At 53.3% G+C, this 12897-nt stretch overlaps 1 protein-coding gene across 6 annotated transcripts in view; it reads right to left on the bottom strand.

Annotated features, from left to right (window-relative positions):
- Nucleotides 1–10126, bottom strand: part of PPARA (peroxisome proliferator activated receptor alpha) — a 67241-nt gene extending 57115 nt beyond the window's left edge. For 4 of the 6 annotated variants that reach the window (XR_003568441.1, XM_027854297.1, XM_027854302.1 and 1 more), the window contains exon 1: nt 7895–7944. The gene's annotated coding sequence lies outside the window, so the exon portion shown is untranslated. Of the gene's footprint in view, nt 1–6340; nt 6788–7894; nt 7945–10028 lie in introns of those variants that run through there. The other 2 variants (XM_027854300.1, XM_027854298.1) reach the window with 2 other exon arrangements.
- Nucleotides 10127–12897: the final 2771 nt, after the last annotated feature.

Below are 12897 nucleotides of genomic sequence, written 5' to 3'. Positions count from 1 at the left end.
CAGATATCATACGGATATCACTCAGATATCATACGGATATCACTCAGATATCATACGGATATCACACAGATATCACTCAGATATCATACAGATATCACACGGATATCATACGGATATCACTTGGTTATCACACGGATATCACACAGATAGATATCATTCAGATATCCTTAGAGATTCAGAATCTTTTGAGCTGAAAGGCAGCTTAGACCAACCCTTTCATTTTACAGATAAGGAAACTGAGAACCAGAAAGGGGAAGGGACTCACTCAATATCTTGCAGCAAGCTTGAGTCAGGGAGTAGAACCACGCCTAGCCCAGGACTCCCTCCTTTGCCCCATATTTCTTTTTCTTTTTTTTGGCTAGGCAGTAGGGTTAATTGACTTGGCCAGGGTCACACAGCTAGTAAGTGTCAAGTGTCTGAGGTTGGATTTGAACTCAGGTCCTCCTGAATCCAGGACCAGTGCTCTATCCACTGCGCCACCTAGCTGCCCCCCCCCCCATATTTTAATATACCAGTTCAAATGATGAATCCTATCCCAGGCTGGAGCTAGATCTAATTTTTGTTTTCTTAAGAATCCAAATCCTTTTGATCAAGCTTCAGACTTGAGATTCACACACTAGCCATATTGGTTACGTGAAAATTTTGACTCAGAATTCTTACTTGTGTCCTAATTTCATGCTCTATTAGTGGTCAAAGATCACTGGCTGTCCTTGAAAATGGTTAAATATTCACCCTTTGTTTAGACTTGTGACCAAGAGACAAAAATCCAACTTTGCCAGAGTAGCCTGAGTAAAGAGAGTCAAGAAAATTCTGTGCTTTTGTATTTGTGATTAAAAATAAACACCCAACCTGAAAGAGGAAGGCAAAACCTTCTCTCTCTTAAATTCTCTTGCTCAATATAGTGTCTTTGACTGAGAAGTGGAGAAAGGCACAGATCACAAATACTTGTCTGTTCTCCTCAATTCCATTTTTCCAATACTCATTATAAGCAAAAAGCTTCACTGTCCTAGACCTCAGTTTCTTTATCTGTAAAATTTGGGGGACAGACTAGATGGCCTTGGAGGTCCCTTTTAGCTCTATCTATACTGTGAACCCCCAGGAGTTCAGCCATCCAGCCTCCTCTTAGAAACTCCTGGTGAGGGAGGGAAGTGGTGAGGTGCCATGGTGATCCCACTGCATTTGGAGTCAGAGGATGTTGGCTGGCATCCTGGCTCTCTGCTTACTTGCAGAAGCAGCACTAGTAGTAGTAAGTAGCAGCTGTAGCACTAAGTAGCAGCAGCAGCAGCAGCAGCAGCAGCAGTAGTAGTAGCACTAAGCAGCAGCAGTAGCACCAGTAGTAGTAATAAGTAGCAGCATTATCAGTAGTAGTAACACTAAGTGGCACACAGTAGGTGCCTTACACAGTGCTTGGTGATTGAATAATTAACACACCATTGGATGTGCTCGAAGATAAAGAGCTGGGTAACCTCGAAGGGGCTGGGGTGGAGAGCGTGGACTCCCTCCTCCCCTCAGACCGTCAGGATTCCTGTGCTGCGCACAGACATAGGCAGTCTTCAGTTATCCAGGTTCCTGGGCCTGCTCCAGCTGTTTTCTTCTGGCTGTCACTGTCCCAGTTGCTCTGATCTTCACAGTCAGATGTTCTGCTGCCTGTGGCCTCCATCACCAAACTCAGTGATTCCTGTCTACTCTGCCTCTTGACCAGGGGAGGGCTTTTTAACCCCTTAGGAACGGGAGCTAAGGAAGCAGACCAAACCAGGTTCACAGAATCAGAGATGGAGGGATCTCAGGGGATTTCAGGGGATCTCAGGGGTCACTGAGTCCATTTTATGGTTGATAAAACTGAGAGCCAGAGAAGTAAAGAGACTTGCTTAGGATCACACAGCTCTGAAGGGTTGAAGGCAGAACTCAAACCCAGGGCTTCCGGACTCCAAGTCCAGTGCTGTGTCCACTAGGACACTTGGTCTCTCTTCTCAATGCAAGAAACAATAATCTTCATTTCTCTTTCTGGAGACTACCCTAAGATTAGTCTGAGAAACAAGCCCTCTTGAAACACAATACTTTTTTTTTCTCCATTTTTCACAGTGGGGTTTTTTTATAGTCAGGTCAGCACAAGAGGCTGCCCCTGGGAGACATTAAGCCAAGTGCCCTGGCTGCTTTCCTTTCTGGTCGAAGACAATCGGGCCATTCTAGTCCAAATCCCATCATACAAATGCTACGTTCAAGTCTGTGGCCAGCACCTTTTCCATTGCCCTATATACTAGCAAGGAGCTTTATCTCAGACTTGACAAAGAAAAACTGGAAGAAAAGAGCCTTAAAACCAATATCCCAATAGGCTTTTCCCTTCGTAACACAGTATCCGGACTTCGGTTGGCCCTGAGACATCGAAGCATGGGCAGGAGGGTCCCCAAGAGGACCAGGGGAAGGGGCTAAACATGGAACAGAAGAGTACCTGGAGTAGAGGGTGCCCTTAGAGAGATGCCCACCTGGGCTCAGGGGTAGCAGGTGGCCAGCCAGAGAGCTCCACTCTGACCCTTGGCACATACCATGTTGGTAGACCTCCTGTGGCAAGGCTACAGAAGAGCACAGATCAAAATCAGGCTACCTGGCTTGGGCAGGCTCAGAATATGCAGGGCTTGGGCTGTGAGTCTGGGCTCTTGGGAGCTACGCCAGTGAAAGAAAGTAAGCAAGCTCTTCCAAAGCCCACCGCTTGTGGGGAGGGCACAGCCCAGCTGAAATTCAAAAGTGTGTCCCCCAAGAACTCATAAAACTATCTCAGGCCTGGAAAGGCAGGAATCTCCCTCAGTAGGAGGAGTGCCCGGCTGGCCTTCTGGCCAGAAGGAAGCACCCAACTGGAGGTGTTTATTAAAACAAATGAGGAAACTGAGGCCTTGACAGGAATCTTTCATCTTATCTAATGTCCCCCAGGGGGCAGCAGAGCCAACCCTCGTCCTGCCCCTCTCTGACAGAATCTCTGTTAATCCCAAAGTCTGCCTTTTCCCAACAAAAGCATATATAATTTCACTACTGCACCAGCTCTCTCAGGACAGGGAATTACAAGCATTACAGGCAGGGAAACAGAAATAAGAGGTTAGATAACTTGACAGAGAGCTAAGGGAGCCAACAGCCAAAATAAGCCAAGCACAGAAGTGAAATGGGCTCAATATAGTTTTGAACCCAGAATTTATCAACCAAATCCCAGGCAGGCAGGCAGTGAGGGTTTATATTCATATACGTGTAATTCTGATATATTATTGTTATTACATATTTAAATAGTTAATATTCTAGTGGCCCAACAGTCTGAAAAGATGTTTTAAAGAAGTCGTGAAGGCTTTCAATATCCCTGGTCCTATGTCACCAGAAGCAGTTCCTTCTTGAAGCAGATGAGGAGAGAGAATGTCCTGGCCATCACTGGCCTCCATTCCGTACCCACTACCCTTTCGGGAAAGCTTCTTGCGCACCATAGTCATTGGTCAGCCCAATGACCCCGGCTCACATGGTTCAGAAAGGCATGCACTCACAGGCTGCTCTCTTTAAATAACTGGTTCCCTTCTACTGTATCTTGGCAACTTGTCACTGAAACGTGATTATCTCATAACTACAGGCTGCTTCGGTTACAAATTGTGGCCTTTGAGCTGGTACTTCACCTAGCATTAAGAATTCAAAGGCAAATAAGCATTCTGTTTGATTTTCCTGACCTTTCCATAGAGACCTGTTGTCCTTGCAGTCTCAGACCGGGGGTCAGGCAGGATTTGCTTTGCCAAAACTGGTTGTTCAGTGTGACACTTGAACCAAAGGAACACTGGTGACCTCTAAATTCTAAGTGGAGGCAAGTAGGTCAGAAGAGGGATCTTCACCTTCCTGATTTATATTCCGTTCGGAAGTTCCCAAAGCTTTGTACATTGTGTTCAGTTCCAAGAACCTGCAGGGCCACTTTCAGGAGCGGGTGTCCTCTATTCCCCAACATGATTCTAGACAGGACAGGGAGAGTCCAGGCAGTGTTCAGCCACAGGGTCAGCCTATGCTGTGGAAAGAGGACTGAACTGGAAGTGACGGAGCTTGGGTTTGAATTCTGACTTGGGACCCTGGAGCATCAATTGCGCTGGTGCCCCGTCAGCCTGCCGAAGCCAAGAGAAACCTGAGGCAGAAATCTTTTTCAGCTACTCTTGCCACCGGGCGTATTGGTCATGGGCATAGAAACCTGGAGAATGTGATGGTGTATCTGTGTCAGGTGTGTGTACATCATCTCATTGGACATTCCTTCCTGGGATGGACTTGGCTGGGGTGGGGGGAGGGAAGAAAGGTGGGGAGGCGCCACATGGTAGGAACAAGCCCAAGCGAAGGGGCTGCTTACACAATACTCTGTGAACCCTCCTGGCCCCAACACCAGATGCTAGGCCTGCCACTGATCAATTTACTGAATTCTGCGCTGTTTTGTGATCCAGATAATTTTTACTCAAGTCAAAAAAGAAAAATGCCTTATCCCCAAGACATTTCAAAGGAACAGTCAAGAGCATAAGAACTATGAAAAGAGATCAAGGTCAGAGAGCTGGCTCTCTCACTGCAGACCCTCAGCAGGTCCAATCAGGACCACTCTATTTATTTCCTATTTAAGGAACACTCTATTTATTTCCTAGAAAATAAGTTGTTGTTTTTTTTTTTAAAGATCCTTTTCAGAGAAAGGGCACCTTGTCAATTCAACACCAAAGGGCTGGACGTAAGACCAGATGAGGAGTCCAGAGGACCCCCCCAGTGGGTGGGGTAGATAGCACCCTCCTGGTAGGTAGGCTTATTCTGGATTAAAATTAAATTAAAACTTTGGAATACATATGCATCAAACTGGTAACTGATTGCAGTTTGCTGATTAAATAACCAACATAGGCTGCCACTGCAGCCACCAATGTGGCTGCCACACCACCACCAGCAGCAGCAGTAAAGATTATTAGACAAGCCTCTCATTAGCACCTCCATTTCTACAATCTCGGTTGCTGTGATATATACCTTTTGATGGAAACATTTACTAGGAGGATTGACCTCTCTAATGAGCTCAAAGATTCCCAAAGGGCTTTCTTCCCAAAGGCCCTGGGAATGCAAACTGAATCTTTATTTCACAGAGAGGAAGTGACCAGCCCAGGGTCACACAGCTAAATGAGCATCAGAGCACCAAGACCAGAGTTCTTTCCACTCCACCATCACTAACAGCACTACGGGAGGCAGCCCCCCAAAGCCAAGCCCTTTGGGCCCCGGGGAACAGGCCTCATAGGCAGGTCCTGATGTCCCATGGTTGGGGGGGGGTTGTCTTTGCCTTCTGGCAGCCTCTCTCCCTTAGCTGCAGGTGGTGCCTAGGAAGAGAAAGCTTCCAGGGCTTGTCCCAGGGCCCTCAGCCCAGCAGGCTGGGCTTTCTCTCCCTTTTAAATACCATGGACACATCAAGGGGTGAGCCAAAATCCCTAGCCCATTCCTCCCTGATCAAGACGTTTTATCATCCAAGAAAAGGTTTAGGACTAGAAGCCAAGGGCCTTGTTTTGTTTTGTTTGTTTTGGGGGAGGATTGTAAAATTTGGAGAACTTAACCTTGGGCCATTTGTATACTGCCCTTAGGACCCCACGACTTTTCCCACAGGAGACTTTTGCCCATACTTTGTACCTCAAGGCTCATAAAGCTCTTTCTCACAGTCTGAAGAGACGCCTTTTCTTAAGTGTTACTCTACATTTGGGGGCCAAGGGGGAGGGAAACCTCTTTTCTCTCTTCAGTTCACTTTAGGAACAAAATCTGCCGGAACCCAAAGCTGTCTGGAATCGTTTCCTTCCCTCCCCTCTTTACTGATAGGTGCCTTTCCTCGGGGCTGCTTTCTATCTGCACAATGTACGTCTTGGGTGTATATCCAGTAACTCGCTGGTCCCCGAGGGTAGAGAGGCTGTTTTCTGCCTTTCTCTGTTAGCCCCAGCACTTAGCCTAGAGCCTGGCACTAGGTAAGCCTTTAATAAATACTAGTCCTCACTCGTCTTTATCTGAAGGCCAGTCCTTCAGCCAGGTACTGCCAAAGGCGTTCAAAGCAACGTCTTACTGGAAAGAGAAACCCAGAACTTTGTTTCACAAAGAAATGTACAAGTGGCTCCGAGTTCTAAGCGCCAGAAACACTGGAGAGTGTATCACAGAATAACAACACTCCACCCGCCCCCAGCAACAATGTTACCCCAAAGGCCTCCAACATCTAACAAAACAAAGTGAAGCTCCCCGAAGCCCTCAGGCCCAGCCCCCACAGCCACCGAGATCACCGCAGGTCTCCGAGATGGCAAAGCTCGGGCTTTCGCGGCGCTGGGCAAGCAGCCTCCCTCTTTACCTGGCAGGGCACCGTCTCGGCTCAGGGCTGTTTCTGCCACTGAGGGCTCCCTCGGAGGCAAGGGAGAGCGGAGCTCTTAACTGAAGCCTTGGCAGGAAGCGGGGCGGAGGGGGGGGGAATTACGAGATGTTTTCTGGAACCCTCCAACTCAGCAGCACCTTGGGAGAGGACAGTCACTCTGCCCCTGGCCAGGCTCGGTGCGCAAACAGTGGGGCACCGGGGGCTGCCCACGGAGGCAGCCAGCCTCCATCTTCCTGACGAATGGATTTCCAGCTGCCCTGGCCACAACACGGCTATCTCCCTAGACTTGGCAAAGCCAAGATAAGCTCTGCTCGTTGAGTCCCTGTCGGCTTAGCTCACCCTTGCTGTATCTACTGTCACCCCAAGAGTCTGGGAGACCCCGGGCACCACCTCCTCCCTCCTTCCCTCTCACCACGCTGGAGAAAGAAGGCCTAGTTAAAAGGCAACGGAAGCCCCAGAATAAGACGGGGGCGGGGCGGGGGCGGGGATGGGCCCGCAGGCCAGCTCCTCCTACTCCGCCGAAGCGGGCAGCCTCCTCCCCGGGTATCGCCAGGACGGTCCATGCAAAGATGCAGGGAGGAGGGGGCCTCAGAAACACTTCTGCTCAGGACCTGTTGAATGAGGCAAACTTGCCAAGAGTGAAGTCTCCAAGACAATGGAGCTAAATAGATCAGAGCTGGGGGGAAAGCGGGAGAAGTCCCCACCCCCGGCGGAAGCTGGCATCCAACCGTGCGACCCACCAGCCGCACTGGGAAGACAGAGCCGAGAGCAGAGCCAGCTCCTCTGGCCATCCCAGGCCGCGGATGTGGGAAGGGGCAAAGGGAGAGATCGCTGAGCAGCCCCAGCGGCAGCTCCGTCCATGCCGGGGCCGGGGCGGGGGCGAGAGACCTCCCTTTCTTGTCCCGCGGTCCCTTGAACCCCTGAAGGGCCCTCGCCTTAGCCCAGCGGGGAGGGTGCCCCGCCCGGCCGGGCGCTCCCCTCACTCTAGAGCATTCTTGACTACCCCGCGGCTCCCTTCCAGGAGACGGGCCATCCACTGGTTTCCAACAAGCTGTGACTACAGGCCCACCGGCGGTCGGGGGGCTCACTCTGTTCTGGCCCAGTGGCCCTTTCTGGGGGTTTCCACGGGTTCACCCTGCCTCCTGGAGGCGGTCTCGGGGTACTGCGGCCCTGACCTGCGCCGGCCTGGTGGGTCCGGAGCGGTAGCACCCCAAAGCTCTGGGAGCAGGGCGGGGACCCCCTGCCCCAGCCGGAAGCGGCTGGCCTGGGATGGGGCGGTGCTGCCTGCCTCGGGTGGCCAATCCCCCGGCTCCCCCCGGGTCCGGAGACTTCCCGGTAAGGATCACAAGTGCCAAGTTCGGAGCCAAGTCTCGTGCCCGGGCCGCAGAGGCCTCCTCGACCTCGGGAGCCGCAGCGCCCGAAGAGGGAGGCTCGGCCGCCCGGGCATGGGGGGGTGGGAGGCGGCCCTTACGCTGCCCTCGTTCCCCGGGCATTGGCCCCGCCTGTGCCCCCAGTGCCCGCGCGCGCTCTTACCCGGCGGAGGCCCTCCGAGCTGAGCCGAGCCGAGCCCGGGAGGGAGGAGGTGCCCATCGGTGCCCGCTCCCGCGCTAGGCGTCCCGTGCCTCCGCGTGTCCCGTCCCTTGTAAAGCCGCCGCCGCTGCTGCCTGCTCGCGGCCCGGGCTCCGGCTCCGGCTCCGGCTCCGGCTCGGGCTCGGGCTCGGGCCGGGCAGGGGGGAGGGGCCGGAGGCGGGGGGCGGGGCGCGCTGACAGCCGGGCACTGGCACTAGGGGCCGCGCGCGGGGAGGCTTAGGCAGCTTCGGGCCTCTCCCCCCAGCAGAGCATGCGCCCGGAGGCCGGCGCCCCGCCCCCACTCCCCCCCACCCCTCCCTCAGACACCTGTTGCCGGGGAGGGTGAGGGGGGTCTGGACTTGACAGATGTGTGCGTGTCGAGGGGGTGGGGGGGACTGTCAGGCTCCGCCCCACGCGTCCTGTCTCTACGGCGTCCTACCAGGGTGACCCTGGGCAAAGTCATTTCCCTGCTCTGCCTCAGTTTCTTCATTTGTCAAGTGCGGTTGGTTGTCCCTGTGTAGGGGATCCCCCCCCCCGAAGAGAGAGTCGGTGGAATGCACTTTGGAAGCATCCAAAGGAGAGAGTCATCGATCTGGAGTTGGAAGGAGTCTTAGGCAATTTTTCATGTTACAGGGGAGAAAACTGAGGCCCGGAGGGGTGACCAGATGTGCCCGGAGGGGGAGGAGGACCTCTATCCTTAGGGCAGCTGGCACCGGGAACGAGGGCTCCCTTTAGAGGCAGGAGATGTTGCCTGCCTCGGACACCTACATAGACTTGGGGGCTGTGGGACCCCGGGCAGGTCACTTCTCTAACGCTGCCGAGATACAGAGCAGGGGCTCATCTGCATTGGGGAAGGAGTTTCCTCCCCGGGAGGTTCCTCTGCTCCCGATAACCCCTCCCCCTGTGGTCGGCCCCCAAGCCCACCCTTACTCTACCAACCGATTCCCTCTCTTCCCACCCGGACCTCAAGCTGTCCCCGCTCCTTCAGCCGGCTCCCTCTCTTCTCTTCCCTTTCTTCTTTCCCCATTCTTCTCTCTCCTCTCAGTCCTTCCCATTCATACCTCCTTCTTTCTCTCCTCTCTTTCCTCTTCCCCCCTCATCCTTCTGTTCCCTCTCTCATAGACCCCATCCTTTCCCTCCCCGTGGGCCGGCCTCCTCTGGGCTGAAAGGGAGAGGGGAGGGCCGGGGAGACACACCTCCCCGAATCTGGCCTTGGGATTGGCTGTGGTGCAGGGGCTGGCATTTGGCGGGGCCGAGAGGTGGAGGGTGGGACCGAGACTGTGGAGCCCGAAGGCGGATCCCGCGGACCCTGGCCCGGGCGGAAGGGCTGGCGCCCTGAGCGGGGTTCTGGGGGGTGCCCTTGGGCTCCGGGTTGCCTCAGTTGGCCCTGCCTGCCTCTCACTCGCCTACTCTGTGCCTGTTTTGTGGCTCGCGCGCTTCTGACCCCGGAAGAGCGACCATGCTGGATCAGTGGGAGGGAGAGGAGTGGAGCCGCTTCCCCGCGCCCGTCCCCCCTTCCCCTCGCTGGAGCTGAGCTGAACCTCTCCCTCCCATCATCACGCTCTGACACCCCCCCCCCCCGGATGAGGGCGGCACCGGGGGGGTGGAGGGTCCCCGTCGCCTTTGGGTCCTGCCACTTCTAAGGTCCCAGCCCAGTTTGGACCTGGCACTCTAAGACGAGAGCCAAGGAGGTCCGAACCGGGGTAAGAAGAGGCCTCGGGGGAGGGGGAGCCCAGGGATTTCCGAGACCCGGGGCCTGAGGCCTTCTCGGCTGCGTTCCAGCCCCGCGACCTTGAGCTTCAGCTATTAGTTAAGAACCGCTCACATTTACAAAGCCATTGGTTACCGAAGATTTCCTCCCAAACAACCCAGCATGGAAGTTTGTGCAAGCCTGTGGAAGGACCCCTGTGCAAGACTGGTTACAGGTCCCATTTGACAAGAGAGGAAACTGAGGCTGAGAGGGAGAAATTTCATGCCCAAGGTCACACACTGCTAGTATTAAGTGGCCGCACTGGGACTTGAAGTCAGGCGCCAGCACGAGACTAGCTTCGGCCTGGGAGCCGCTCCTGCCGCCCTCTCTGGGTCTCGGTTTCCTCACCTGGGAAGTGAGCTCCGTGAGGCTTAAGCTGTGTCCAAGGTCCTGCCAGGGTGACTGACCAGTCGGTGACTTGCCTACTACTCGACTGGCATCTGTGGCTGGGGACAAGGAGGGGGAGGGCCGGGGAAGTGTGGGAAAAGGGGACGCGAGTGGGAGGGGGGTGAGACGAGGCTGACAGTGTGCCCAGAAGGCCCAGGCTACAAACCGGAGGGAGAAAGGGGGGTGAAGGGCACCGGGGAGAGAGCCAAGAAGAGTGAAGGGCATTGCAGTGAAGCAAGTGCCAGGGATGGCAAGCAGGGGTGGTGAGCGGGTGGGCACCGATCACGGAGCCCGCCCCTGCCTGCCCTGGGGCCTCGTGGCCTTCAGCCCTGGAAACAGCCAGTTCTCAGTCCCAACTGCTTAGAACTCGAAGCAGCGGAGAGCGGAGGGGCCGGCGCTGCCTCTGCGCTGCCAGTGGCCTGGACCCCAGCCAGAGGAGGGGGAGGGAAACGTTGCCCTCCGGCCAATAGGAGGAGGAGAGCAGTTCCCCCCCCCCGCCCCCTCCCCGCTCTCTGGCCCTCTGCTGCTCCAGCGCCTAGGTCGCTCTCTCACCCAGGAAGCCACGAGCCATTGTCAGTACAGGACGCTACAGGGCGATCAGTGTGTGGCATTCCTTGTGGAATGAGCTGTGGGCTAATTCTCCTTTCCTTGCTTTCTCCTGCCTTCCCTCTTCTTCCCCCTCCTTTCCCCTTCTTCCTCCCCTCCATTTCCTTTCCTTCCCCCTCCTTCCCCTGCCTTCCCCTCTCCTTTCCAGTTCTTCTCCCTCTTTCCCCCCCTTCCCCGCTCTTTCCCCATTCTTCCCCATTCTCCCCCAGTCTTCCCCCTCTTTTCTTCTTCCCTCCATCCCCTTCGATTTGCAGTCACAGGGGGCCTAAAGTGAATGCAAAGTTAAGAGCCACTCAGTCAGAGTTAAGAGCCACTCAGTCAAAGATAAGAGTCAGACCCCTCAGGGATCAGGGAGTTGAGGGTGAGAAGATCAAGGCCCACCTGGGGAGTGGGAGCAGCAGCAAGGACCGTGGAGGGAAAAAGGGTCAGGCTGTGACTTTTGTAAGAGATTGTAGTGCCTCAGTGCCCCCAAACTTAGACTTGTCTGCCGCTCACTTTCCTCTGGAATGAGGAAGAACTTAGCTTTTATCTCCTCAGCTCCCCTCCCCCCAGCAGCCCTGGGGCTAGGATGGCAGGTCCAGAAATGATTGCTATTTTACTGAGAAACTGAGGCCCAGAGAATTTACCCAGGGCCCCACAGCTAATCATTAACACTGAACCTGGGGGCTCAGGGCAGGCATATTCAACCTCCTCTATCAAGTGGCTGCAGCTGTCAGTCCTCAGTCACTTATTAAGTGCCTACTGTGTGATAGGCTCTGGGCTAGGAGCTGGGAGTACTCAGGTTGCTGTTTGTTCTATGTTCCGGAAGGGCACCATGACATCAGGAAGGTGATGCCATGACTTACAAGTGAATTGGATTTGAGTAAGAGAGGGCTGTGCAGTCACCAGCCTCACTTTCTCCTCTGGAGCCACCTAGGTCCAGTGGCAAGATATAGATCAGGAGGACTGGGGATGGCCTTGGAGTACTTAGACAAGGAATGAAAGTGAAATGGGGAAGATCACGGTCACCTACATAGACCTAGGCAGTGCTTCAGTACATGACCATGAATAAACCCCAATGTACAGAAGTTTGAGGCCAGTAGTTTGGGAAGGAGAGATGCCAGCAGCAGTGGGAGAGGCAGGGGAGGCTGCCTGCTGAAGGTGGTCCTGGAGTGGCATCTTTAAAGGGAGTGGTAGGTAAGGAGACAGTGCATCCCAGGCCAGAGGGATGACCAGTGCAAAGGTTTGGAGATGGAGTGTCTTGTGGGCCAGAAATACATTGGCTGGTTTACAGAAGGGTGTGGGGTGGGGTATAATGTCCAATTAGACTGTAAAAATAATTTGGGGCCAGGTTGTATAGGACCTCAAAATCGAAACCAGGGACTTTTTATCTGACCCCAGAGGCAGCAGAGACCCAGGGTTATGGGCTGAAGAGAGTCACTTGATCTCCCTTCACTTAGAGACTAGCATAGTGAAAGGAGAATGTAAACTCACTGCAGGCAGGGCCTGTTTTGTTTTTGTTTTGGGGTTTTTCCCCTCTAGTACAGAGCTGGGAACATAGTAGGTGCTTAATAATTGCTTGTTGAAATGACTAATGTGGAAATATGTTTAATATGATTGTACATGTATAGCCTATATTAGATTGCACACCATCTTAAGAAGGGGGGAAAGGAGAGTGGAAAATTTAGAGCTCCAAATTTTGTAAAAGTGAATGTTGAAAACTAAAAATAAATAACTTTTTAAAGATTTCTTGCTCAATTTAATTTTATAGGTTGTGAGGGAAGTGCTTTGTAAACTGGGGTGAAATAATAATGAGTTGTTATTTCATTTTAATAATCAATATATCAATCAATTAATTACCTACCATGTGCCAGGCACTGTACTAAGCCCTGAGGATACCAAAGGAGTCAAAAGACAGTCCCTGCCTTTGAGGAGTTTATAATCTAGTCTACTATATAACCTAAAAGTGCATGATCCGAATTATTGACCTAATATTTATAGAAAGTATTAGCCTATTATTGAGAGACAATGGAGTGTAGCAGAGATGAGGAAGCCCTGCTTCAAGCCCTGCCTTTGTATAAGCTGGTTGTTTGACGCTGGGCACAGCTCTCTGAGCCTCAGGCTCCTCTCTAGGTTACAAAGTGCAGCCATTCAGCAGATATCTGCTTTGGGAGAAAGCCTTTTCTCCTGGGGAGCTCCCTGGAAGAAGTCACTCCACCTCTCTCTGTTCATTCTTAACTGATTC

This window comes from Vombatus ursinus, unplaced genomic scaffold, assembly GCF_900497805.2.
Source record: "Vombatus ursinus unplaced genomic scaffold, bare-nosed wombat genome assembly UNPS02010394.1, whole genome shotgun sequence".
Classification (NCBI taxonomy): domain Eukaryota; kingdom Metazoa; phylum Chordata; class Mammalia; order Diprotodontia; family Vombatidae; genus Vombatus; species Vombatus ursinus.
Note: the sequence above shows the minus strand (reverse complement) of the source record. Positions and strands in the feature narration are given on the sequence as shown.